The sequence below is a fragment of the Biomphalaria glabrata genome, chromosome 7 (genome assembly GCF_947242115.1).
Source record: "Biomphalaria glabrata chromosome 7, xgBioGlab47.1, whole genome shotgun sequence".
NCBI lineage: Eukaryota > Metazoa > Mollusca > Gastropoda > Planorbidae > Biomphalaria > Biomphalaria glabrata.
Window position 1 is genome coordinate 47,540,222 of NC_074717.1, and position 27,884 is coordinate 47,568,105.

Genomic DNA, 27,884 nt, shown 5'->3' on the forward strand with positions numbered 1-27,884 from the left:
ACTGTGGTTCGGACTTATCGATGGTCCCGGGTTCAAACCCTGCCCGCTCCCATCCCCCGTCGTCCTGCGGGAGGTTTGGACTAGGAAGCAATTATCTTCAACTCTGAAGGAACATCCGAAATAAGTAAAACATTTTACAAACAACAGAACATCATCTATTAAATTAATATTAGCCTATTAATACAAGTTTGAAGCCGGAAAAGTTTGATTTCTATACGAAATTCTACCCAAGAGAATGATCGTATTTATGACAGTCACAATATCTTGGGCTTGTGCCTACATTTACTGCCCCTCTCACATGTTCATACGTATGTAACATGAGAATGACTTTCTGACGGAAAACTTCTGACTATTATGGGGAAAACATTTTTTTTTTTTGGTCTACGAAGTTACTAGATCTAGATCTATATAACAGTTTGATAACCACTGCCCTGCGTATTTACCCCGTTTAGATTTAGCTAATTAACAAATTAGCATCGAAGCTCGTGCTAACCTGGACAGCTTCCGTTTGCCGGTGATTGTTTATCGATAACATTGAATGCACCTTGTGCGAGTGTCTGGCTATAGAATATCAACACCAACACATACTGTCACATAGTGACATAGCAGGTAAGTTAATTTTTTTTTTTTAAATATATAGTGATTTTAGTCTAGACTCCGCTGCTAAAAGCGGAGGAAATTACCCTATATTGGCCTATAATATATATATATTATAATTATATAATTTATATATATAAATTATAATTATAAAATATAAATATAGATCTAAAACTAATATGATTTATTATATATAAGAATATACATGATCTAGATCTAGAATCTAGTCACTAGTGTAGATATAAAAAATAAATGAATTTAATTAATTTAATAACCATAACTTAACTTCTTAAGACACTTAGAATACTTAGATCTATAAGTCAAGTAACAAGTTAAGTAAGCCGGCATTTAAGCAGTCTAATGAACTCTAATGACTCTCTAGAAATAGATCTAGATTCTAGATCTAGAATTCTAGATCTAGAATTTCTACTAGAGTAGAATCTATGTCTAGTTGAATAGTTCTAAAATTCAAAATCATTGGACACTGCCATTCAAGCAATCATGATTCACTCAATGACTCATTATTGACATCATAAATGATCATTTTTTACATTCAGTGGCATCTTCAAAAACCTTCAAAACCTACACATTACATTTGTACAGTCTAGAGATCTAGTCATAGTGACAGGTCTGACAGTCATACATGTTAATATTATTATTGACTTAAATTTAAACTCTGCTAACTCTTTGGTTTTCCTGGCTGATTCAGGCAACCCATTCCATTCTCTAATCAATGGCACTATTATAGTCACTAGGCAAGAAAAAGCACTTCTTGTATGAATTAGTTCTAGCATATATATATATATATATGGAATTTATATGAAATGTGCCACTATCTATAGATTTTATATAAAGAGTCTAGATAAGATGTAGATCTATATAGATTTACTTAATTATTCATGCCTTCATGGCATGAAGGCTTGTGTTCAGGAAAGTGGAGAACCCTTTAAAGTATCATATGGGGTAAAACAATGTTGTTTCCTAGCACTGTTCAGTATTATGTTTTCTGCTATGCTGACAGATACATTCACAAATAGAGATACAAGCGGGATAAATACAACATACAGATTTGATGGTGGCCTATACAACCCGAAGCGGCTCAAAGCAAAGTAAAAAAAAAATCAGCAGTAATCAGGGACTTGCTATTTGCTGACAACTGTGCCCTAAATGCCTGCTCTGAAAATTATCTGCAAAAGATCATTAGTAACTATGTATCGCCAATGCTAGTGCATACTATTTCAGAATGTCTAAAATGTTTGGAATAGACCGGTATCTCCACATACACAAAGCTAGGGATTTATTGAGCTGTCATCCTCCCGAGAGTTCTCTATGCCTAAAAAACCTGGACAGTATTATATATATATATACTTCCACATGACCCATCTCAGAAAAATACTGAATGTTAAATGGCAAGAAAAGATACCAGATACTGAAGTCCTTCAAAGAGCGGGCCTGCAAAGCATGCACACAATCCCGATGCAGTCCCAGCTGTGATGAGAAGGCCACATCTGCGCAGTAGAGGACCGCAGCATCTCTAAATTACTCCTGTAAGGCCAATTAAGGGAAGGAAAGCCCTCACAAGGTGGACAAAGAAAATGCTTCAGTGACACCCTCAAAGCTTCTCTGAAAGCATTCAGCCTTGACTCAGGCACCAGGAAGACAGAAGCACATAAAACTGGCGCACATATTGCAGGGGGCACTAGAACATCGCTGGGAGAAGAATAGCGTCAGAGAAAAAAATCAAAGGCCAATGACACTAGCTCCAGCTGGAATAACCTGCCCATTGTGCAGCTGAACTTTCCGGGCTCACATGTTTGTAAAATGTTTTACATGTTTTGGGTGTTCCTTCAGAGTTGAAGATTCCAAACCTCCCACAGGACGACGGGGGATGGGAGTGGGCAGGGTTTGAACCCTTGACTATCGATAAATCGGAACGACAGTCCAGCGCGCAAACCACACGACCAGGCAGCCATCCAAGGTCTCACCAGCCACAACTGGAGGCTCAAAACCCCAGTGCAAAGCCCTCAGCTCCCTGGATGACAAAAGTCATTATCGAACTTCAATTGATGAACTTAATTGTAGATTCTTAGATCAAGACTAGTTTCGATCTGCCATATACTGTTTCTTCACTAATCATAGGTCTAGAATTATATGTATTTAAATTATACTTCCCCCTTCATTTGTCATGGTGTGAAGCTTCTACCTGGGCATTAGCAATGGTTGGGATGATGTCATCATCTACTGATTTTTTTTTTCATGGTTGATTCCTAAAGCCTTTGTTTTACATGTTTCAGATGTTCCTTCAGAGTTGAAATAAATGAAGATAATCTACTTCCTAGGCGAAACCTTTGCAAGATGACGGGGATGGCAGTGAACAGGTATGAATCCTGGATCAATGGCAATCCAGCACACATGGCTAGGCAGCTTTTTCATGTTTTGGAAAAAATGTATTATCCTTTTTCAGGAGCATATTGCTGATTTATCTTGGCTAAGGATTGACCTGAAGATATAAATTAAACTTTGTAAAAAATAAAATAAATTACAACAAATTATACTTTAGATTTGAAATTACTTTACTTAATAAATAATTATTAAATGTAGAAATTCATTTAATCCAAACTCTTTACTATTTTTCTTACCTAAGTTAAAGTAGAGGTCTTTATTTTCAAAGTTAGTCTCCTGTACACTATTTGACAGCTTATTGTTATCTAGGTAAGAAAGAAATAGAAACTAATGAAGACTGTTGTGAGGATGGTGCCAAGTTTGAACAATGACCGCCATCATCCTCCCTGTCCTCCAGTTGTGGTCCTAAACTTTATATCTAAGAAAAACAAACAGAACCAGACTTTTTTAATGCTAAATAACAACCAGGCCTGTACAATTGTCTTCTGAATATTTTAGGGACTTGATGGTAATGTTTTGAATCATTCAGTGTGGAATCAAATGTATCAGTGATATTCAAACTATGATCCATTATTATAGCTTTTATATAGCGCTACTTTCATGCTTATAGCATGCTCATAGCGCTTTTGGTCCAATCTCATTTGTGGACCGGTGGGGGGGAGGGGGTATCTAGGAGTTGGTTTTCCGTGCTGCCTTTAGGCGCTCAGTAAACACAACTCTGCCCGAGTCGGGTGTCGAACCTTGAGCTCCCTTCTAGGTAGCCAAGCCAAGTTCAAGTGCACTTGGCCTCTCGACCACGCTTCCCATAGGCCATATCCAGCGAGTGACAGGTCTTAACTGGTCACTTGAAATTCTCGCTATGCAGAATGAAGCAGAAAAGACTTAATTCATTGAACACCACAATTTTGTGTGACCTGTGACACACATATTGCACAAATGTGGCCCCTAGAGCCAATAAGATTCAGCACCATTGTAATACATAAAGTTTGCAAGCCAACATAATTTTTTATTTGGATCTGATAACATTTATAAGTATCTAACACTATTCAACACTTTCTGACAACTGAAACTTTGCAAAATACATGGTTACAAGGAGTGTTCCTTAAATGTGTGTATGTTAAAATAAAAAATTGTGCTGTCTCGTGTATTTCAATGAAGTGTGATTTATCAGTATATTGTAACAAGTACTGTGTCTCTGTGTAACTGGTTTCTAAAACTAACATAAACTATTTTTCTAAAAAAAATAATTAAATGTACTTTTTTCCTTTAAGATAGGACTTTTTTTTTTTTCCTTTTAGTACAATACTTATAATAATTTTTATCATAATAAATCAATACAATGTGTATATAATTTAGCATTTGTCTGCCTTTAGATGTATAAAAGTAAATATCTTTTCAAATATATGATTTATGCTTTTTTTTTAGAAAAGCATGTATAGGCTCTTTGCAAGTCAGTGTGGATTTCGAGCTGGGAGAGACACATCTGACATGATATTTGTCTAGCATCAAATGCAGGAAAAATGCAGGCAGCTGATTTGTATGCCGACTTTATCGATCTCACCAGTGAGATATAGTGAGTCACGATGGCTGGTGGTGAATTCTATCCCAGCTCGAATGCCCTTCAAGATTCTTTGCTATTCTGAAGCTACTGCATGTGGGTCGAAAGGTTAAATCAGTTTTAATAGGGACCTGTCAGCTTATTTCTCTGTAGAGAATGGTGTGATGCAAGGTTGTGTGTGTTGATAATATTACTACACTCTGTAGCTTTAGACAGTAAAGGAATCCATCCTATACCTAAATTAGGCAACTATCCTTCAATGATGCTTTGCTGGAGTAAAACATGGCCAGTTATCCAGCCAGAGCTGGAAATGAGCTCCTGTGCAAACTTAGTACTCTTAGTGCTATTGATGACTAAGATACATTGTAGTATATAAACTATGGTAAATTTTTTTTTTTTTATTAGTCACCAAGAATTTTAGACCCTAAGCTGGATATTTTAAAATTTAAAAAATACATTATTTTTCAGACTTATCTACATGAAGACTGCTTAACACACATGCAAGTTCTCAACTATGCATTCTAGATAAGACTTCAAAGTACTTTAAAACATTTATTTACCAGGGGAATATGTCATTAAGTCTCCAAGATTAAGTGTCTCAAGTGTCACTACACTATTCCTGGCTAACCTATGTTTGTTATAACATGTTATAACAGTTTCATTCTAGCTACACTTTTGGTTTTGAGATTTCTATTCACAAAATTATTTCTTTATTCTTCTAAATATGTATCCTAACTGTATATTCTACTAAATATGTATCCTAACTGTATATAACATTTTTTAGTTTTTCAGATTTCCCTTAGCGGAAATGCCAAAAGTAAGCTATCTCTCCACTGTTCACTGGACCTGACAGAGAATCTGGTATTGAAATCACTGAATCCAAATCTAGTTGCAGCCAAAGTGAGCGAAAGTATGAAAAATGTTATGGTGGGTACACTTTGGTTGACATTTTAGCCTAGGTTTTGGTCGATGAATAACATCTTTATAGGTACATGTAATACTGTTTGATTGTCAAAAGAGCTTAGCTGAAGGCTCTTCAAGCTCTAGGCTTGTAAGCCTGCTTGAACAACCATTCTGTCTGGAAGAGATCCAAATCAATGCCTATGTAAAGCATTGCTATTTCCAATTTATCTGGCCGAAGGCCGAGTACACCAGAAACCTCCGCCACTTTCCTTTGTTGTGCCAAGCTAACCGTGCAGGACTCGCCATTAGTGTAACGGTCCCTTGAGGAGCGGCGCATGGATTATTACTCCACTCAGTGCAATGGGAAAGCTCTTGCATTCCCTTGAACACTCCCACAGGAGGTTTGTTTTGCTATTCATTTAGCCTGATCACTTCCTCAAATGATCGTTTCCACTCAGGTACCACGTTGAGGCAGAATAGCATACTCGGGAGATGTAATACCAGAAATTAATGTAGTCCCATCCTGAACATCATTAGAGCAACATAGTCTAGAAAAAAAAGTCTAGACATTTTTTGTAACATTGAGAATTTTCTTGCAGAATTAATCTTAAGTGTCTTCATAGACATATAAGATAGGTTTTCTTTGCTATTTCACTGTGAACTATTTTTTTTTTATTGGTTACTGCCACTGACTGACTAGTGGCCAATTAGAATCACTACTTTCCTCTTGCTATCAACACAATCTACTTTTTAGATTCAGCTCCTCTTTAATTCTTGTGTTTTATTATGTTAAGAGGTTTTATTTCCACCTCCACTTATCTGATTTACTCTAAACAGCTCTATTCATCCTATCCCCTATGGCTTGGAACTCAAAATCAGTGAAACTAGCTTTTAAAATAAAACATCACTGGTTAATTACATCAATGGATTCAGGATTTCCTGAAAGGGAGAGAACAAACTGTAATATTAAAATGGCTCTAAACCAACATTAACAGTCAACTCATGTGTACATCAAGGAACAGTCTAAGTATAATTTACATAAATGAATTACCAATTTGCATTAGTTGCATTTGTCAGATTATTTGCAGATGAATTATAGAGATGGAAATCAAATTGGAGCATGTCTTTCCACCCAGAAAAATGTCAGTTATTAAGAGTAATAAAAAATTTAAAACAAATAAATACCAAATATCATCGTCATGGTAAATCAGTTACATGGACTAAAAACTCCAAATACCTAGGTGTTATAATAATTGAAAAATTATCATGGAACCTCATATTGAGGAAATTTTTAAAAATCAAACAAAACAATAGGTTTTTATTAAAATATTTTTTTTTTTTTTTTTTTTTACAAATCCAATAAAGACAAACTCAAATGTTATTTATCCTTGATTAGGGTTAAAAGAATATGCATCCTCTGTTTTGGGACCCCTCAACTTAAGAAAAAAACATTTAGAAACAAGAAGAGACACAAAATAGTGCAGTGAGATTCATAACAAATCAATATTCACATTTAGTCAGAATAGCACCATTAGTAGAATCATTAAATTTAGAGACCCTTCAGGATAGAAGACTAAAGTAGCAATTATACATAAAACACTGAACCAAAATCTTCAAATACAAAAAAAAAAAAAAAAAAAGAAAACTTATATAACACTAAGAAAGACAAAGAGATAAGCACAATTCTGATTCTATTTGCTAGGATGAATTCAATAAGTGCTCATTCTTCAGCCAGGAAAACATTAATATGATTTTATGCACATATTAATGTATTAATTAGACATCTAAAAAAAAAAGTTTTCATTGCAGAATCAAGAAAGACCTTCAGTTAAGACCAAGGAAGTGATTACAGTTAACTCAAGTCTGGACCTGGACACATTCTCAAAGCTCTTACCTTTCTTGCAATGTTACTTTGTGAAGAAAACAAACTAAATGTGGAGGACCAAGGTATTTTTGTGTACAGTCTTTATGTGAATATCTTATTACTCATATAGTTTAGTTTTGTACATTTACTTGAGGTTTTGTGTGTGTGATTATATAATATATATATAGTATTCTCTGTAAAGAGTATGGCTTAACAATAAGCATGAAGAAAAAAATGTTATGGGACCACCTTCTACAACATCACCCTCCATCCTCATAGACGATAACAAACTGGATGCTTTTAATCAATTCTGCTATCTTGGATCCACAATTTAGGATGACCTGTCTCTAGAAGAGGAGAAATGGTTACAGAAGACTGCCTCAACATTCGCTAGACTCAAGTCAAGAGTTTGGGAAAACTAGAAGCTCACTACAGCGACTAAAATGGAGGTCTACAAGGCATGCGTTCTGAGTAAGCTATTGTACAGCAGTGAGTCGTGGACCACCTACGCAAAGCAAGAGAAAAAACTCAACTCATTCCATTTGCGCTCTCTCCGAAGAATCTTGAAAATCACATGGAAAGAAAGAGATCCTTCTTGCACGAACAGGTATTCCCAGTATCTTTACAGTCCTCAGACAACACCACCTGCGCTGGCTTGGACATGTTCGCCGGATGGAAGACAATCGCATCCTGAAAATTATTCTCTGTGGGCCACTTGAGTTTAAAAACTGGTTGCCCCCACCTCCTTTACATGGATGTAACAAAATGGGACCTAAAATCAGCAAACATTGATACTGACCATTGACATAGCCTTAGCCTTCACTAGGGACAGCAAAAAAACATGGGCCTCAGCTCTGGAAGAAAAGTATGCCATGTGAAAAATGGCCAGCTCCTCTACCACCTAATTGAAAGTCACCTTAACCTGCAATATTTGTGGACGGGAATGTCTCTCCAAAATAGGGCTCCACAGCTTCATGAAAAAGTGTTTGAGATGAACCATAGTCACTCTACAACTGAAGGGGGCCAACTGGAAGTATTCTCTAAAACAGACATAAGTTAGCTTTTTATAAAATACATTCCTTGGCTGGCTTTTTATAAAAAGTTTAAAACAACAACACATGAGGGTATGGGTTGGCTGAGATATTAATCACACCAATAAGTTTTTATTTATGGTAAAGTAAATAGACTTAAGAATACAGTAACACTTAAAAATAGATATACAGTTATACAAATTTCACCCTTGTTTTTTATTGAAAAGTAAAAACATTTGTTAATATGTTAGTACAACAAGGGAAATACTTTAATTCACTTTTAGCTGAAATGAAAAATTGAATACTTGTGTGTGATGCTCTTGAAATAGTACAGGTCAACACACATACATGTAAAGTATCAAGTCTCATTGAAAATAGATCACATTATTTACAAACATTGAAAACGTCCAAAACAAACTCACACGAAACCCCAACTTGCCTCTCTGCTCTACCTCTGAATCTTCTCCTGTCCAAGCCACATACAAACATTCACAGGTTGGCCCTTTAAAACAGAAACATGGATTACCTTGGTCTACAGCATCAAACACAAAGATATTTAGAAAGAAATCCAACATCTTTTTTATGATTTTTGAATTGGTGACTTGGCTTGACCATGGAAGTGTGGTGGCTGAGTGATAGAGTGCTTGGCTTCTGAACCGCAGGTCCTGTAGCTTAAATGCTGGTGAAGACTTTGATTTTTAATTTCTGGATCTTCGGGGCGCCTCTGAGTCCACCCAGACCTAGCATTAGTTTGGGAAAAATAAAGGTGTTTAGTTGTTGTGCTAGTCACATGACACCCTCATTAATCATGAGCTACAGAAACAAGACGACTTTAAATCATCTGCAATGTCGATCACAAGTGATAATCACAAGTAATTTGATAATGGAAATTATTTTAATTGAATAAAAATGTGTAATGTAGTCCTTTTAAGAAAAAACAAGGATTATTTTTTGTTAATGTTTGTTTACAGCATCCATGAAATCCAGTCAATACCAGTCTGAAACTACACCCAAATGTAGGTCATATTGTTTTAAACATATTTTATGGAATTAGCAAAGAAAAAAAAAACTACCAAAATCTATAAATGATTAAATAAAGATTTGTTTGTAAAAGTCACTTTCATATTAGTATTTTAGCGGAGTGATTAATAGAATAGACAAGTATCTAAACAAAAGTATTTAAATAGAAAAATACCTACTAGAAGAAAACAAAGCATCTACTTACATGTATTATAAAAGTATTATTATTTTATATTATAATCCCCTAAAAGCACATTATTTATGTGTATGTTCCTGTGTTGTCTTTATATGAGAAAAGAGTCCTTGTAATCACAACAAATTTCCATATGGATCAATAAAGCAGTCTTAGTCTTATGAAATAGATTTAATAAAAAATATTATTTCTCTAATTAGGTATATGGATTCCCTATTTATGTTTAAAACAGTTTAAAATTTTGGTTCTATGATTTAATACAATTTAAAAGTATTTTGAAAGAAGAAATAGTTGTTTGAGTGGGTGAGAGCAGTGACATCCAATCTTATTAATTATGCAAAGAATTACAAAACTTGATCCTTAAATTCATTAAAGATGTTAACAGCTTTTTTCAATATATTACAATTAAAAAGCAACTTAAAAGAAATGTATCCAAATATTTAGAGTCTACATTTTTTTGTTCTAATTTTGCTAATAATAGCTAGCCTGTAGGTACTGCTCTGCTGAAAGCTTTTCAAACTTAAAACTTCTAATGAATAATTATGAAATTGCGTCTACATGTACAGTAATTCAGGAAGACTAGCAACTTTTATTTTTATCCATTAAAACAGATATAGTCTAAATAGTCTCGTCTGTTAAGAGAAATTATGATACTCATATACTGGAATTCAGTAAGGCTACAAGCAGAAAATTTATGTTTCTTTAATTCTTTTTTTTTATTTAATTTCTCATTAACGACATTTTTATAAATAAAAATGACTTTGCAAATTTTATTATTTAGAATATACATCTGTTTGTTTCAAGAGGGCTTTGCATAATACAACTCCTCCACACCAAAATTAGGTCTTGCGCCCCCAGTGGCCCTAGGTTCCAGTATTCCAATTAGTTGTCGGAAAGGATTTTATCCAATGACCAGAAGGGGCTCTTCACCCAAAGTCATGTCTGACGGTTCCATAATGGCAATGTCCATTACAATCAGGGTTTCTGCGGCCTCATGAAATTCCAGGAAAGCTCCTGGAATTAAAAAAAACAACTAAAAAAGTCCTGGAAATCTACTGTAATTTTAAAATATCTCCCTGAATGTCCTGGAATTTCGCAGATCAGAAAAAAAAAAGCATTTTAAAAAAAGTTAGTTGGCACCATTAAATCAGAGGATGGGCCAGCGAGGGCAAAAATAAATTCTAAAGGTCGCTGGTTCCTGATTTTTCCTTAGGGTTGACTCCCGGCCTTTGCCCCTTCTCTTGATAATGAAAACAGTTATGTTTGGACTCAATACCTGAGCCAAAGGTGAAGGCCAGGAGTTGGACTGGTTGTTGGAGGCTATTTAAGACACTTGTTATTGGAAACATTTTATAGTTAGTGGAGTTATTATATACATTAAACATCAGGCAATGACAACCTAAATCACGCTAACTTTGGCTATTGTTATAATTTTTTCTCTCAAAATTTTATGTAATGGAATTTTATAATTTCTCCTGGAAAACTCCTGAAATTTCGTATTGACTTTGGTGCAGAAACCCTGTATAATAGGGTCATGCCAAATACATAGTCCAGGGTAATCCATTTGAGGCCTGGTTCATTATTGGCTTAACTAGTTCAACTACTAGACGTTTCCACACAGGCACCACTTTGAGGCTACTGGAGCTGAAATCCTCTAGCTTACTAATTAATTGGTGGTGCAATCATGCCACTAATTTTAAATGTTTCAGTTAAGTATCTTTAGAAGGGTAAACATTTTTTTTTTAAAGGATACAATTTAAAATAATTAAATAACTAAAGATTATGCCTAAAAAATAATAAGATTATGTTCTTGCTTTAGTAAAAAAAAATTTTTAATTTATAAGAGTAACAACCAATGAATGAGATATTAGCACAAATAGTGTTACAGAAGTTTTTTGTTTTTTACTTACAATAAAAAAATAATAATTATAGTCTTTTGAATCAGAGAAATGCTTTATCTTTATTTCTGTGGCATTTTACGTCTCGAGAGATGATCTTTTCCCTTTGCAACTTCTTGTGTGACTAAAGATGCCAATTCTTGATACACAGCTGCGATCGCAGGTTGGGCATATATAATCATCAGGCGCCATTGCATTTTCTCCCTTCTTTCTGCTTCTGTTGTGTATGACATCTGCAATCTGTGACCCTTCCTTTATGCTCTCTCTCAATGTGGATCTGTCCAGTGCCACCTCTTCCCAGTTGCCAGTGTCGATTTTGAAGAGCTTCATGTCGCGTTTGCATACATCCGTATAACGTAAAAGTGGGCGACCAGCGGCTCTCCTGCCTTCTATTAGATCGCCCTACAGGATGTCCTGTGGAAGTCAACCTACTGGCATTCTACCAACGTGGCCAAGCCAGCCAAGGCGTCTGCTGCTGATAACAGAGATAGTAACGTGATAATAAAAATAACAAACATGAGCCACCTCTAGTTCCAATACAAGCCTAAAGTTCAGTCCCTTTAGAGAGGCAAAAGGCAATATCCTTGCAATACTATTGTACAAAACTATGGCATCAAAACTGCTGCAAGATTGTAGTAACAGTTTGCATACTCACGTTAAACAAGGGTAAGCCAACAGTACTGCAAGATAGCACTATAGAGCCACAAAACCAACAGTACTGCAAGATAGCATTATAGAGCCACAAAACCAACAGTACTGCAAGATAGCATTATAGATATAGCTCTTTCTGTCTCAGAAGACAATGGATGTGCCCAGAGAGATGGTGCGGAATCTGGAGTGACTGATCAAGCCAATTCTAGAGCGGCAGAGTTTGCCACAGTTCATGCATGTATATACATCTGTCCTAGGGCTAGCTGACAGGGCAGATTTCTTTTTCTTTCTCTTGGCTGACGCAGCTTAGTTTCTTTTGCATTCGGCAAAGTTTGTACCAGCATGTACAACCTGTCTCCATGCTGTCCGGTCTTGGGCTATCTCCTCCGACACACTTTGGTCGATGCCCGTGGCTCTCATGTCTTGCTTGCAGACATCTCTGTAGGTTAGTATTGGGCGGCCCTTGGGTCTGGCTCCCTCTGCAAGCTCAGCGTGTAACATGTCTTTAGGAATTCTTCCATCTGACATACGAGTGACATGACCGAGCCAGCATAGTCTTCTCTGTTTAAGGAGAGCGTAGATGCTATGCATGTTGGCCTGTGTCAAAACTTCCTGGTTGGTGACATGATCCCTCCAGAAGATGCACATTATGCGTCGCAGGCGGCGTAGGTGGAAGCTATTTAATCTGTGTTCTTGAGGCATGTAAGCTGCCCAGCTCTCACTGCCATAGAGAAATGTGCTCAGAATGCAGGCATTGTAGACAAGGATTTTTGTTACCGTGGTCAATTTGGTATTTTCCCACACATGCTTGGAGAGTTTTGCCATTGCTGCAGAAGCCTTTACTATTCTTTTTGTCAGCTCTTTGTCTAAATCTAGGTTGCTGGCTATTGTTGTTCCCAAATATGTGAATTCCTGCGCCACCGCAAGTGTGTGATTTCCAATATGTATCACTGATAGCATTATAGAGCCACAAAACCAACAGAACTGTAAGATAGCATTACAGAGCCATAAAACCAACATTCATCATAGTGAGAATAAGGGTCTATAACAAAAAGCAATACAGCAGCAAAAGTGTGTAAGGTAGCATTATAGAGCCATCAAACCAACATTCATCATAGTAAGAACAAGGATCTATAACTAAAAGCAATACATAATATATGTACACACCACTGACACACCACAGTCATTAATAGCAACAGTGTAGTACTTCTCTGACAATTGGTTTTTAGAAGAGTATTATAGATTTGTTGAGATTTTAAGACAAATATTGTGATTTCGGAATTATTATTTTTTTACTTTACTTTTTTCTAAATGTTTTTCATTATTATAATATTGTTTTTTTGTTTTTTTTTCTCTTAGGCTCAATGGAAAAAAAATTCTAATGGTCATTTCAATTTGCTCAACTTTCTTGATTGCTGTTGCATTGATTTGTACGTGGCATTTTAATTTACATTTGGAAAAGAGTATTCAATTTCGGTTCAGGTGAAATTATTTTTTGTATTTAAAGGATTATAAGCTATATTTGTTTTGATTTTTAAATCAACTTTCTCATCCTTTTTATATTTCCCATGTTTGGTACTTCAATAATATAATACAGACGGTACTTCAAAAAAGAAGATGATTACTATTTGGGCATAAATAAACCCACCCCTTTGTAGACACTACTCCCATCTTTATAAAACTCTAAACCAGGCCCTCTTAGTCTTTAAATGCCCCTAATTAATTCACAAATCCTATTACCACATTAACCCAGCATAACCAGCTGAAAAAAACAACAAATTATGCTATTCTTCCTTGGTACAGACCGCAAAAGAGCTCAGGGCAAAAAGCTGGCTGGAAAATACAACATATTCATCATCCTATATCTTCAAAGCTGATAGAATCCTCCTAGCATTGTTTAAGTTAGCTAAATCATTCACGAATTTTTGTATATCAATACCTTCTGTTTCATTCATGTACATTTTTAACAGCACCAATATTGAAAAGCTGCCTTTTATGCTTATTGTCATGCTAATGTCTCAGAAACTAGAAATGCTATTGAAAAACTTATTTCACCATGGCCTTAAATGTGCTTAAAAAAAAATGTGACAGCTGCTTTTAGTCTGTTCCCTTTCTTTAAATATTAAACATGCATCTAGGTGAAATGTCTAAACTAGCATAATGTTCTGTTTCAAGTTTCTATAAAGCAAAAACGCTATATATTTAGGCCCAATTCAAAACTCCTGATTGGAGACGCTATCTCCCCAGGAGATGCACTTACATATTTATATGCATTACTTACATTTTTACATTACTTTTAAAACTTTGTGGCAGCCCTTTTGTCTCTAACTGTTTTAGTAATGTAAGATTTGTTTGATTTTTATTAGTTACTGTTTGTTAAAAAAAATTATAGTTATAAATAAACTTTAAGTACCGGTAAACAAATTCACAATATATTTTCACTGTTACTTTGGTTGAAACCAATTTTATAACAACAAAAAAGATTCTTTCAATATTGTTTCATTTTTTAAATTTCTCAGGCCCCCCAAATGCTGTTCAATTTAGGTAAGAATTTATTTATTTTTTTAATGTTTCTTTTTTGCAAACCTAACTTATGCATGGATAATTTGAACAATGTACAATGACATATTTGGAGGCATGGTGGCTGAGCGGTAAAGCTCTTGGCTTCTGAACCAGGGTCCGGGGTTCAAATCCTGGTGAAGACTGGGATTTTTAATTTCTGGATCTTCGAGCGCCTCTGAGTCCACCTGACATTAGTTGGGGATGGTTGGTCGTTGCGCTGGCCACATGACAGCTTCGATAACCATAGGCCACAGAAACAGATGGCCTTTATGATGTTCACATTTATTTGCACTAATTTCATGTTGTTTGTCAAATGCAATTAGCAAATATAAAAATGGGTGGGTAGATAGACGGATATGTTGAGCGAGATTATCTTCTTTTTAAATTTTTTTTTGTCATCTGTAAATTCAAAGAATAATTGGTTTACAAAAATTAAATATTGCATAAGCTAATAAATTTTTCCTTGTCAAAAAAATAATCATCTCACATATTATTATAATCTTCTAAGCTTCATTTGACATCATATATATTACAGACATTCTTTCAAAAAAGAAGATAGTTATATCTTATGTGTATGTAAGGTTAATTTAAACTCAGCTATGGCTTCAGTTTTCTTGGTTCATCTAAACTAGATAAGACTTTGGTTTTCTTGGTTGATTCAGGTATCTAGTTCCATAATGTAAAAATTCAACATGTTGTCATATTGTGTTGTTTATATTGTTCTATAATTAAGGAGATCATTTAAGAACAGTTGAAACAGTTGTGTGCCTAAGACTGTTTCTTATACTAATCTTGAGTTAAATGTAATTGATGTAGATTTGGAGCCTTCATATTATTACACGGCACTCATCCTTAATCTTGGGAATCAAAGACATCGCCATTAGTACAGTTAGTTCTCTGCCTAGCAGGAAATCTTGAATCCATCAATAAGACCTATTAGTTGAGTTTCACATGACTTAAATTTCTTAAAGTCATAACTGCTTTTATTTGAAAATATATATTATTGACATCATGGTCAGATAGTCCAGAGATCTTATCTTATAAATTACAGATGTTACTTTATAGAGAAGATAAGTACATCCTTGTTTGTGTATCCATGTACTAATTAATGTTAATTAATGTCTTAATCTACCACTAGTTCATGTCTGTAAGATACAATAGAATAATTGTATTAGTCTGAGCGAAAGGAAATTCAATTTGACTACAATAGTCTACCTCAGCAGTATTACAATAACAAAATAGATGAAAAAAAACTAACACTATCAAACATGAAATACACACACACACACTTAACCAGTGCTTAATTTCTCTGATGTTGTTTAGTCTAGCTGTTTTTTTTTTTTTTTTTTTTTAAATTTGGTACGAACTTAAATAGTTCATTCATATCCTAAGGTTTTATGTTGGTCTATGGTCAATATTTTCCCATTAATGTCATAATGACTGCATCCACCCATAATTTAAAAAAACAACATTTTTATATTTTAATTTCAGTTCTGATAATTGGTTACATAGTTCTTTCTAGAGTGTGATGATCTGTGTACTCCATATTATGAAGTAATTTCTTCTGCTTTTACTGTGCTTTTTATATTTTATATGGCTTAAAAGAACTCATCTATGATTATGTCAAATTTTTTACAAAAAATTTCATAGTACCTATTAGAATTTTCTAACTTAAATTGTCTGATTTTGTCAAAGGTTCTGTCCCTGCCATTATTTCTGGCTTTTCCTTTTGTAATAAAATTCCTAAAGCTGGTGATTTATTTTGAATACTGGTACTTAGAAAGTTTATTTCTGTGGTCTTAAGATGTGTAGCTATTTTAGCTTTAACTTACTTGGTTATTTTAGATTTACTAGATTTAGCAAGAGTTGTCGGTATAGTTGCATATAGCTAATGATGTGAGAACAATAACATCAAAATATAAGACATTATAAAGTGTGGAGAATTGTCTCTTCTCTTATTAGATGAAATAATTTAATAAGGATCATTTTTTTTTTGTCCAGAGACAGATGTTACTTTATAGAGAAGATAAGTACTCAATAAGTACTCATACTCAATAAATGGAATTCTATTTACTTACTCGCTCACAGTTTGCATCCTTATGGGATGTCAAACATCTTTCTTGAAATGTTCCATATTATCTCCCCTTAAAGAAAACAAGTATAATGAAAACCCTGTATGGCAATTTAAAAAAAGAGTAAGTAAAGTTCCCCTTTCAGTCCTAGCAATCTATAGTGCAGATGATGTTTAGGTCATCTGTTTCTTTGGCCAACAGTTAACAAATAGGGTGTCATGTGGCCATCACAATGACCAGCCACATTTTCTTTCCCCAAAAATCTTAGTCTTTACCGAGATTCGAACCCAGGACTGCAGTTTCGGAAGCCAAGCGCTCAACCACTCAGCCACCGCCCCTGTATGGCAATGTAGAGCAGCTAAAATATTTAGTATGCTTTTTTTCCAAAAAAAAAACAAACCCAACTCAAAATATTGTAAGGAAAAGGGGGGTTAGATGTTTCTAAAAGCTACACAGCACATTTGTTTATAATCTGTCAAAGAAACTTTCAATCTTAACTCACTCCATACACCTGAAAATGTTATATTGAAATTAACCTAAAATTTAGCAAGTACAGGTTTACTCTTTGTTTTTATTTTTCACAGGTGTTTTGTTTGTCATCATAGTGTTTCTTTTTCTGTACATATCATCTTGATGTTTTGATGTTTCTTGTTCTGTACAAATCATTATTATGTTGTTTCTCTTACTGAACATATCATCATCTTGCTGTTGTTTTTTTTTGTGCCTATCATAAACTACAATAGCTTTTATGGTTTTTGATGAACTAAACATTTTTCTTATTGTTTTTTTTTTTTAACATTTTTAAAATGTTCTTATTCTTTCAGTATTCAAAGCAATGCTGTGGTCTGCACCTCCAATGCTGCTGAAGAAATAGAGATTGTAAGTATTTAAATACCATTTAAAATTTTGTATCAACATTATTTACTATTTAATTTCTGTATTCCACAAACATATAAGAATTGCAATGGGGGGGGGGGGGGGGGGAGATTCATCATGTGAAAAGTTTAGAGATGAAAAAAGAGTTCTTATTAAAAGAATTTTCAACTAGTCATTGCCTACATTGATTCTGTCAACCATATCTGTGGCCTCTTTAAATCGAGAAATGACTATGGATCATCTTATGGAAGTGAGATGAAGCTTATGCCTTAATTCTGGATGGAATGATGCCAACCTCTCCTTGGGTGTAGCCAGCCAGGCTAATGAGACCCTCCCTACCCAAATCTTACTTGCTTAAGTGTCAGTACTCGCCTTTTCCCCTTCTCCTGTTAGTGATAAATAGTTAGACCAGGCCCAAGGTCTGGTTGTCAGAGGCTATTTGAGATGCATGCCTTTTTAAGAAAAATGTTTTTATATTTAATTTGTTAAAATTTTATTAGATTTTTTTTTTCATTCCCTAGGCGAACAGTACAGAAGAAAACCATGTTTATGACTCAGTAATATAAACAGGATATCAGACCGTAAGTCATTAAATAGTATTTGAACAGTCTTATTTCAAGTTTATTGCTTTCATTATCTCTCTATGGTGCAAAGAAATGTATACTGGTAAGGCTATTTGTGCCTGTAGAAAGTAGAGCTATTAGTTTTCTAACAATTTATTGAAAATTTTTTATAATAAATAAACAATGTCAAGAATGCTTAATTGGATATTACAGTTGCCAACTCTTAAAAAAAAGGATTAAGATATAATTTTAACAATATATTAATTACATTATCTTACGTTAGATCCCCTCTTGTTTTAAATACTTTTAAGTCATAGAGTGAAGTCTACATGTCCTTCCATATTGACATTATTTTTTGCTACAAGCAGAAAAATTAAGAAAATTTCATTCTGCTGCATTAAAAAGTACTTATACATTTTAAAAAACAAAAACTGATCAAAACTTCCTTCTTTTTGTACACTTAGCTATTTAGTTGTTCTGCCATGTATGAAAATCCTCAATAGGATAGAAAAAGTTCTTTACAGGGCGACCATTTAATTAATCTCCAGACATTACATCCCTAAAAAGAACTGAAAAAAAAAAGATATTTAAAAAAATGCTATTGCAAACCTTTTACTTTTTTTAACTAACAAACTTTCACATCCAAGACATAAAGCAAAACTTGTGTAGGCAGTTTAAATTCGCACCAGACAATGGAGGAAGATTGAACTAAATTTTGTATTTTTTTAGTGTTTTTGTAGTTTGGGTACTACATAAGAAATTAAGATTATTAAATCCTAGTCCAAACCTTCTACAGGATGGCAAGGTAATGACCGCCGTTAGGTGGGTTTGATGTAGCGACCATCATGACAGCAGTCCAGAGCACTTATCACTACACTACAAAGTTTCCCTTTCAGACCTTGTGGTCTATAGGGCAGATGATGTTAAGGTTATCTTTTTCTGTGGCCTACGGTCAATGAGGGTGTCAAGTGGCCAGCACAATGACCAACCGCCTTTACTTTTCCCCAACTAATGTCAGGTAGCCAGTAGAGTTGGGTGGACTCAGAGGTGCCCAAAGATCCCGAAATTAAAATTCCCAGCCTTCAACAGAATTTGAACCCAGGATCCCTGGTTCAGAAACCAAGCGCTTTTCTGCCCTACTTTAGTTAGTATATATTTATTTGGTTTTTGAAAGTTTTTTTTTTAGAAAAATTACTGGCCAAGCAAGCATTAAAAAAGAAATTATAGTATAAAAAAAGATTACATTATTATTGACTACATTATTAGTCAATATGTTTTTATAACTAGACTAAGTAGCCATCCAATTAATTGAGGTTTTTAACAACATTTAACATTCAGTTGTTTTCATGTAGTTTTTATTTTTTAAATTAGAGTGTTTGTTATCTCAAATTTTTTATTTGACCATTACAGTTCCAGCCCAAGACTTCAGAGGACCTAACTGAAACGATTAATTCAAATGCTACAAGTATTTCTGACCTAAGTGTGAGTCATTTAATAAAGTCTAATTTCAAGTTTATCAACATGCTGTTTTTATTTTTTTCTATATATCACAAGCTAATATAAAAATGTTAATACTGTGTATGTGCATAAAGTAGATTTATTATTTTCTATGATTTTATAGGATAAAGTTCTTTAATGACTGTTCAGTTTTTCAAGTTTTTTTTTTTAATATAAAGGGGACTTTTTTTTTATTAGAGTGTTTGAGCTCTATTTTTTGTTTTTTTGTTTGACCACACCAGATCCAGCCTGAAACTTCGGAGAGCCTAACTGAAAGCATCCCAACCAGTCTTGCTGACCAAACTGTGAGTTATTTCACAATGTTAATAACGTCTAATTTCAAGTTGATCAACACTCTGTTTTTAATGTTTGTATATGCAGAGATGCTTACATGCCAAAAGGGAATTGTGTATTCCCAGACCTGGAAATGTGTATTTTGAGGGGCAAATGTGTATTTTCCTAAATATCAAGAAATATACTCAGGATAGACTAAAATTAAATCATTCAAGCGCATAACATACACGAAAGGCAGCAATCCTAAACACAGCATAAAGTTATATAAGACATTTTGTACATTTGTCAAACTATTTACACTTGCAGTCTTTGTCTTAGACTTTTCTAGAAAATATTAGAATGAAAACGTTCGTGTCACTTGGCAATGATTTACTGATCATAATGCCTCTTGTGTACGGTACTCACATTCCATAATAGCAGCAACAGAAACTTTATTCAAAAGAATGGGATTTTTTGTCACAAGTGAATATAGACTTAAACCAGATGTAATGGTTTGCTTAGCTGGATCAGTGACATCTAGTTTTTTAAAAAAAAAGTTTTGTTGATAGGCGATTTCTTTACAAGGTATCCAAACACTGGAAATATTTTATATCATTCAGATTTTCTTCTTCCAGACCTTTTTTTGCAGAGTTAGCTATGAAAGCTTTGGCATCCTCTACAATCACTAATAACAAACATTTTAAACATTTGTTTTTCAGGCAGATAATTTTAATTAGTCATTGAACTTGTTTCTAATATAAAAAAAGTAATTGAGTCTGCCTAAAATGCCCCTGATTTCATTATTTGAATTTAGGCCTTCATAAGTAATGGAACCTAGATAGTCGCTAGTGACTATTCCAGTAGCTACCACAGAAGATACATTCTGCAAGTTAGGGAACATCAGTTTGATTCCCTTTATCATGTTAAAAGAGAGATTAAGCTCAACCAATATTTCTTCAATGAAAACCTTTGCCCTTCTCACTTGCATGTAAAAAAAAATCTAATTTAGATCTAGAATAGATCTAGATCTGTAAGCAGCTTCATAAAGTTATTTTTTAATGTGCATATGGATATTTAAAGGTATTTTATCAACCCCACAGAATTGTAGGCTGTGAAATACTAGATCTAGATCTGTACAAAGTTAGCTTAGAACAGCCAATTTTTTCCCCCCTTCCCCTTCTTTTTAATTTTAGATTCCATAAATGATAAGAAATAGCTGCTTTTGAGTATGAGTAAAATAAATGTCATAAACTGGGATTTTATAAAAGAGTTGAGACTCATTTTACATTTGAGTACAAATCAATAATAGTAGGTAATCATCTCACTCTATTTGTTCCACAAAAAGAACTAACCAGCAATAGTGTTTATTGGAACATATTTGAAGAAAGTTGATGGGAAGGGATGACACCCTGAGCTACCGCACCAGGTGCCACAGACACTGTCTGGGAGGTTTCCATTTTGTTTTTAGGTGATCAGTTGGATCTCTACTCTACTTATTCCAGAAGAGTTTTATCAAAGATGAAGTGTTGTCCTGTTTGTGGAAAAAAGCCAAATTATTTTTTTACAATTTTATTAATTTTAACGATCAAAACAAGACTATGGCTTAAATGTTCCTGGTCCATTGGTGACTTCAATGGGGGATCACACAAACTCTCTTTGTAATCTTGTTATTTCTATATAGATATTACAAACTTGTATAATAAAATTGATACTGTAAATATGTGCATAAAGTAGATATATAATTTTCTATGATTTTATAGGATAGAGTTCTTAAATGAGTTTTAAAGTTGTTTTTTTATTATTAAAATGACTGGGTTTTTTTTTATTAGAATGTTTGAGCTCCAGTTTTCATGTATTTTTATTGTTAAAATGATGTCTTTTTTTTATTAGAGTGTTTGTGATTTCAAATTTTTTATTTGACCATTCCTGTTCCAGCCCAAGACTTCAGAGGGCCTAACTAATAACTATTAATGGAACCTCCACCCGTATTGCTGACCCAACTGAAACAGATCCAGTTTATATTAATATGGTTTGCCAAACTGTGAGTGATTTAACAATATTTCTAGTCTTATTTTAAGCTTATCATCAACATGCTATTTTATTATTTCTATATTTCAAGTTGTTTTTTTAATTATTAAAATGACTGTGTTTTTTTATTAGAATGTTTGAGCTCTCTATTTTTTTTTTGTTTGACAACACCAGATCCAGCCCAAATCTTCAGAGTGCCTTATTGAAAGCATCTATAAAATACCTACAAACAATGCTGTCCGAATTGTGAGTCATGTTTAAAAATCCTAATTTTAAATTTATCAACATGCTATTTTTATTATTTCTATATGCTACAAACTATTATAAAAAAGTTCCTATAGGGTAATATGTGTGTTTGTGTAAAGTAGTTGTTTATTTTTTTTTTAATAATCTTATAGGATAGATAGTGTTCTTAATGGCTGTCCAGTTTTCATGTTATTTTATTGTTAAAATGACTGTCTTTTTTTATTAGAGTGTTTGTGATCTCAAATTTTTTATTTGACCATTCCAGTTCCAGCCCAAGACTTCAGAGAGTCAAACTGCAACTATTAGTAGAACCTCTACCTGTGTTGCTGACCAAACTGTAAGTGATTTAACAATATTTGTAAAGTCTTATTTCAAGTTTATCAACATGCTGTTTTTTATAATTGTATTTGCCTCAGGCTAATATAAAAAAAAATCCTACATAATACTGTGTTTGTGCACAAAGTGAAGTTATCATTTTTTATGATTTTATACGATTGAGTTCTCTAAAGTTTGTTCAGTGAATTAATCTCCATTCTTTGATTTTCTTGTTTGAACATTCCACAGCTTAATGATTCCAAATGCCCAACTGAAACTGATCCAGTTTATATTAATATGGCTTGCCAAACTGTGAGTGATTTAACAATATTTGTAAAGTCTTTCAAGTTTTATATAAACATGCTACTATTTTTATATGCCACAATCTTAAGAAATACTAAGACTGCTTTATTGATCCTAATGGAAATTTGTTGTGATTACAAGGACTCTTTTTCTCATATAAAGACAACACAACAGAAACATACACATAAATACATAAAAACAGACACAACATAGAAAGTTCATTCAGCGACTACACACAGGCATCTTGGTCCTATTCATGTTTCCTGATCAACGAGTGGCATTGATATAGTCTGACCGAGTGAGGTACCCACGAGTTTTTGTACCGCTCTGTTCTTGTTTTGATTGACAGTTGTCGCCCACTTCACGACGACCTGACATAGTTCTGATGGAGAGGGTGGCTGTTGTCTTCCAAGATTTTTTCAATTTTCCCTTAGACACTTTTGTTCAAAAAGTTCCTTTAAATGTGGCAATGTTGTGAGTGTAATTTTTGATGCCCTTTTTATGATGGTTACTAGACGGCTACATGTTCCACTACATATTATTTTGTGTGTATATATAAAAAAGAGCTTTTCAATTCTATGATTTTATAGTATAGAGAGAGTTCTTTACAAAATGCACTGTCATCTCAAAACATTTATTCCTTAAGATGAGGTGGAAAAAAATATACATTGACAAAAAAAAATTCAGTGCAAATAAACAGAAAAATTGAATTCTACATCAAAACATTATTTCGACATCCTAGTCCAATCTTACAGGATGACATGGGGATGGGCCAGGTTTGTGCATAGGACCATCATGACATCTGTTCAGAGTGTGTACCACATGACCAAGTACCCATCCAATTAACTGCTACTCTATAGAAAATTAAACGTTATGTCACTTATATGTTATTTTTTTTTATCTGTATGGTAAAAAGTTTGTACACATTTTTTCTCGTACACCTAATCTCTGGTCAAGCTGAAATTTTGCTAAACTATTTCTTTTACATGACACAAGAATCAATAAAAAAAAATTAACCAATTAGTTAATTAACTATTGTTACTGTAATTAATTATTTTGTTAGGTATCTTGAGCAAAAAAAAAAGAAATCATACTGACAGATGTTGTGGTATAAGTTGAATTAGTTCCCCTCAGAACTCCTGAGACATCAGTGAAAATTATTTTTATGCATTTCAATAACAATCATGGAATCATTCACCTAGATAGTCCCTCCCCCTTTCACAACTGGTCCAAACAAGTGATAGGATCATAGCACATTGAGAAAGCTAAACAAAAAAATTGGTAAAAATATTTCTAATTGCACAGATTTACTATGTCTTGGCCATTCATATAATTACATGACTGATCCAAACTAACTGATACAATCACACTTAAATATAAGCTTTGTTTTTTTTTTTAAAGTATATTTTATGTTTTTTTTTGTTTGTTTTTTTAATTAAAATGACTTGCTTTTATTAGAGTCTTTGATATCACTAAATTTTGTTTTTAACCTATCCACAGACTGTCAATGAAAGGAATAAATGAAAACATTTGAGCAGCCTTAAATATACTGAAATTTTATTCTACAAAAATGTAACTTCCTTCAGAATGAAAAAAAACAAGTTTTGGGCAATTATATGGAAAAAAAACAAGTTTGGGACAATTTGAAAAATGTCTGATTCAGGTCTTTTTGAATGATTGTTGTGTTTTTTTAATATTAAAATAATTTTTTTGTGTGTTTTAGATCTATATGTTATCACTGTAAAATTGAGTTGTTTAATTTCATATGCATAAGTCTTGTTAAGTTGTCCAGTATTTCATAGAGATATTTCCTTTTGATACCATCATAAGCGATTTAAGTTGATGTACTTTTCTTGACATTTTTTGTAGTTTGTATTTATGTTATGAGTGCTGCTTTCAATCTGTTAGTATTACTTCTTCCAAAATTCTTGATATTGGTTAGTCTAATTGTGAATTCAGGTGTTTTCCTCCATTTTTTTTAGCTCTGTTGTAATTTTGGTCCTCTCCTGGTGCTTCTAATTTTTTATTTCTGATGTTTAAATTAGAATTGTTGAGTTTATAGTGTTGGTAGGTTTATAGTGTTGGTGGCTGTTCATATTTTCCTTTGTCTCCATCTTGTTTTATTTAGGAACTCCTCAAAGTATTCAGCCCATTTGTCAATGACCCTTCTGTTTTTTTTGTGGCGAGGACACCATTATAGTTCTCATACATGTGTGATCTTGCTTGAAATCCATTCTTGTTATCCCTTATTTTCATGCCCATTCCTCTCGCATCAAGGTTCTCAATGAGTGCTCTTTGTTGTTTTTTTGATTGCTTCATTTTTATTCTTTCTGACAGATTTTGTAACCCTTAGCCTTGCTTCTTTGTACTGCTTTCTGGTTTCTTTCTTTAGCATTATTTGTCTGTTCAATATGCCTGCATTCTATATGTCAGACTCTCCTTTTCTTTTGCTTAAATCCAACCATGTCATCTGCTTTACTTTTAATAGCACGTTGTTGTTTTTTTATTGCTCATTTGTTATAATTAGGATTACCCACAGGCTACGTCTGTTGTTGTGCTTCAACAATTTATCTTTTGGTCTGTGAATTCTAGTATATGCTTCATTTAATTGGAGTGGCCAGCTTTAAATTCCTTCCCATACACACTTCTGGCCTGTGAACTGTTCTCACGTAACATTTTGACCCAATATCCCCCATCCAATTTCAATACTCTTCTAAGATATTACTTTGAATTAGAGCGGCTCACTTATATTGATCTCCCACACACAAACACATCCTTCTGGCGGTTTTTTTTTTACCACCACCCCAACACACAAAATAAAATATCTATATCTGCTTTTTCTTTTTAAAACATTTTACACACATAAAACTAAGTTTTTGTCCTAGCTTTGATAGAAAAAAAAAAGATTGTTTTCATATAATGTCTACAAAAACAAGTTAGGGGCCACATACTGCCATTGAAATTTACTTTCAAAAGGAGTTTTTGTTTTAAATGGTGATTAAAACAGAAAGAAGTATAAAATTGTCTTTTTGTTATAGCAACTTGAAGATAAAATTGGGAATGAAACATCATTTTGGGAAGTTTTAATTGCTGTAGTTTCCATTTGTGAACTGGCTTAGTTGTTCTAGAGCAGGATTTCTCAACCTGTGGATCGCGACCCCCTTGGGTGTCACCTAAGACCATCGAAAATATGGATTGTTTTTGTCTATTGTCTATTCTTTTTTTGCTGTGTGTGTTTGTGTGGGGGGGGGTCGCGGCCGAGTGGGGGATTCTAAAAAGGGGTCGCCAAGCTTAAAAGGTTGAGAACCGCTGTTCTAGAGACAAGTTAAGTAATAACAAGTTAAATTTGTATTTTTTTTAGTTCACCACAATTGGGGTACCGTAACTAGTGAAAGGTGAGGGAATCAGTAAGTGCCCTTAGAATTATAGTCTAGATTGTAATTGTCCTTTTCCAATGCTGTTAGATGTGTCAGGAATTCTTAAGTTTCTGCATCAAGTGGGTCTATCATGAGTTTTTGAGTATCACATTGCTGTGCTACTTTGGTTATTGTATATTTTACTTTTACTCTTTGTCTAAATTGAGCTTTGGCTACTAGATGGTCTGCGTCTGTTTCTCTGAAACTTCTTACATGAAATACATCAAATCTACATCTTTTACTTATGATTATCCATATATGATCTATTTGATTTTGGTTTTTCCATCAGGTGAGATCCATGTTGCTTTGTACATTTTCTTATGCTGGCATTTAGTGCTACAGATAGACATTCCTTTTCCTGAGGCCAAGCCCAGTAATGTTAGATCATTATTATTTGCCTCTTCATATAAGTTTTCTTTGCCGATAATTGGTCTGAAGGCAAATTCTTTTCCAATGTTGGCATTGAAATCTCCTAGAACTATTTTGATGTCCTGCAGTGTTGCCTTGTCATAAATTCTTCTAGTCCATCATATAAGGCTTATTGTGTGATCAATGCTTTTTCCTTCAATGTTTAGGGCGTTTTATTATAGCCTAAACATTTTTTTTAAATTAACTTTATATTATTCATATTTGTTTTAGCTTTCCCAACAATATTTTTTTTTATATGACTGTTGTTAACCCTGTGCACAACCAGCTGGGGGTGGCCTATTAAGCTCTCTGGATAGCTGCCTTTACTTTCAGTTAAGGTGCCATAATCTTTGTGGATCCTTCCTTTTCATACAGGCAGCAGGTTCGATTTTGGTATACCATAAGTATTTTATTTCTTCGATATTTGCCATATCTGAAGAGCATTCCCCTATTTGCCACCTGAGTAAAAGTTTGATGGGAGATCAAAGACTCCAGATGAGAAAAGTTCCAGCATGATTTAATTGTCATCCTTCAGTTGTGAAACTACTATATGGAAATGAATCCCTGTGCAATGGCCGAAACTATATCTCCTCAGCAGTTTCCCTCTCCCCAAGCAACTGATCTAGATCCAAAGGAACAGCAAGTGTCGATACAAGATCAGTGGCCTCACAGGCTTTATACTATTGTCTTTCTACTTCTGCTGATGAATTTCAGAATTATGGCCCTTGAAGGCCTGATTGTTAATTTGTTTACCAACATTGCATTGCACTATATACAATTATTTTATAAGCTTTGGAAGGTGCCTGTTTTCTTCGTATTCAACTTTTTGTTTTCGCATATTAACTTCGAACATTTACTTTTTAAAAATTAATGTAGCCATGATATCTGGACAGTTATTTTGTAGGGATACTGTTTGAGTCACAGCTTTTATGGAATGTTACTTGCGAGTTGCATAATCAAACTATCGATGTGAGGAAATAAAGTACTAAGGTTATTACCTTCATGTAAGGCTTGTTATTTACCTTAAATTAGGATGAACTATTTGTTGTGATTAAAATTTTGAAACAGTTCCCTCTTCTGTCATTTATTTGTGGAGTTTTGTCTGTATTTGTTTACACCAAACTCAAATACCAGCATACAGCTGTTTAGTAATCTGCAGTAACAAGTTTTCGCCAGCATCATAACACTGTTTTGTAATTACATTAAT

At 33.9% G+C, this 27,884-nt stretch overlaps 1 long non-coding RNA gene across 4 annotated transcripts; it reads left to right on the top strand.

Annotated features, from left to right (window-relative positions):
- On the top strand, nt 1-27,745 carry LOC129927285 (uncharacterized). Of its 4 annotated transcripts, none has more exons than XR_008778945.1 (16): nt 1-609; nt 2,892-2,975; nt 5,343-5,485; nt 7,271-7,408; nt 9,328-9,372; nt 13,478-13,600; nt 14,638-14,662; nt 17,577-17,631; nt 18,150-18,209; nt 19,602-19,673; nt 19,889-19,993; nt 21,897-22,002; nt 22,164-22,235; nt 22,501-22,572; nt 22,800-22,862; nt 24,354-27,745. It is a non-coding gene; the product is annotated as an uncharacterized LOC129927285 (long non-coding RNA). The 4 variants fall into 4 exon arrangements; XR_008778942.1 differs by having other exon boundaries at nt 19,931-19,993; XR_008778944.1 differs by lacking the exon at nt 2,892-2,975 and having other exon boundaries at nt 19,931-19,993.
- The last annotated feature ends 139 nt before the right edge of the window (nt 27,746-27,884 follow it).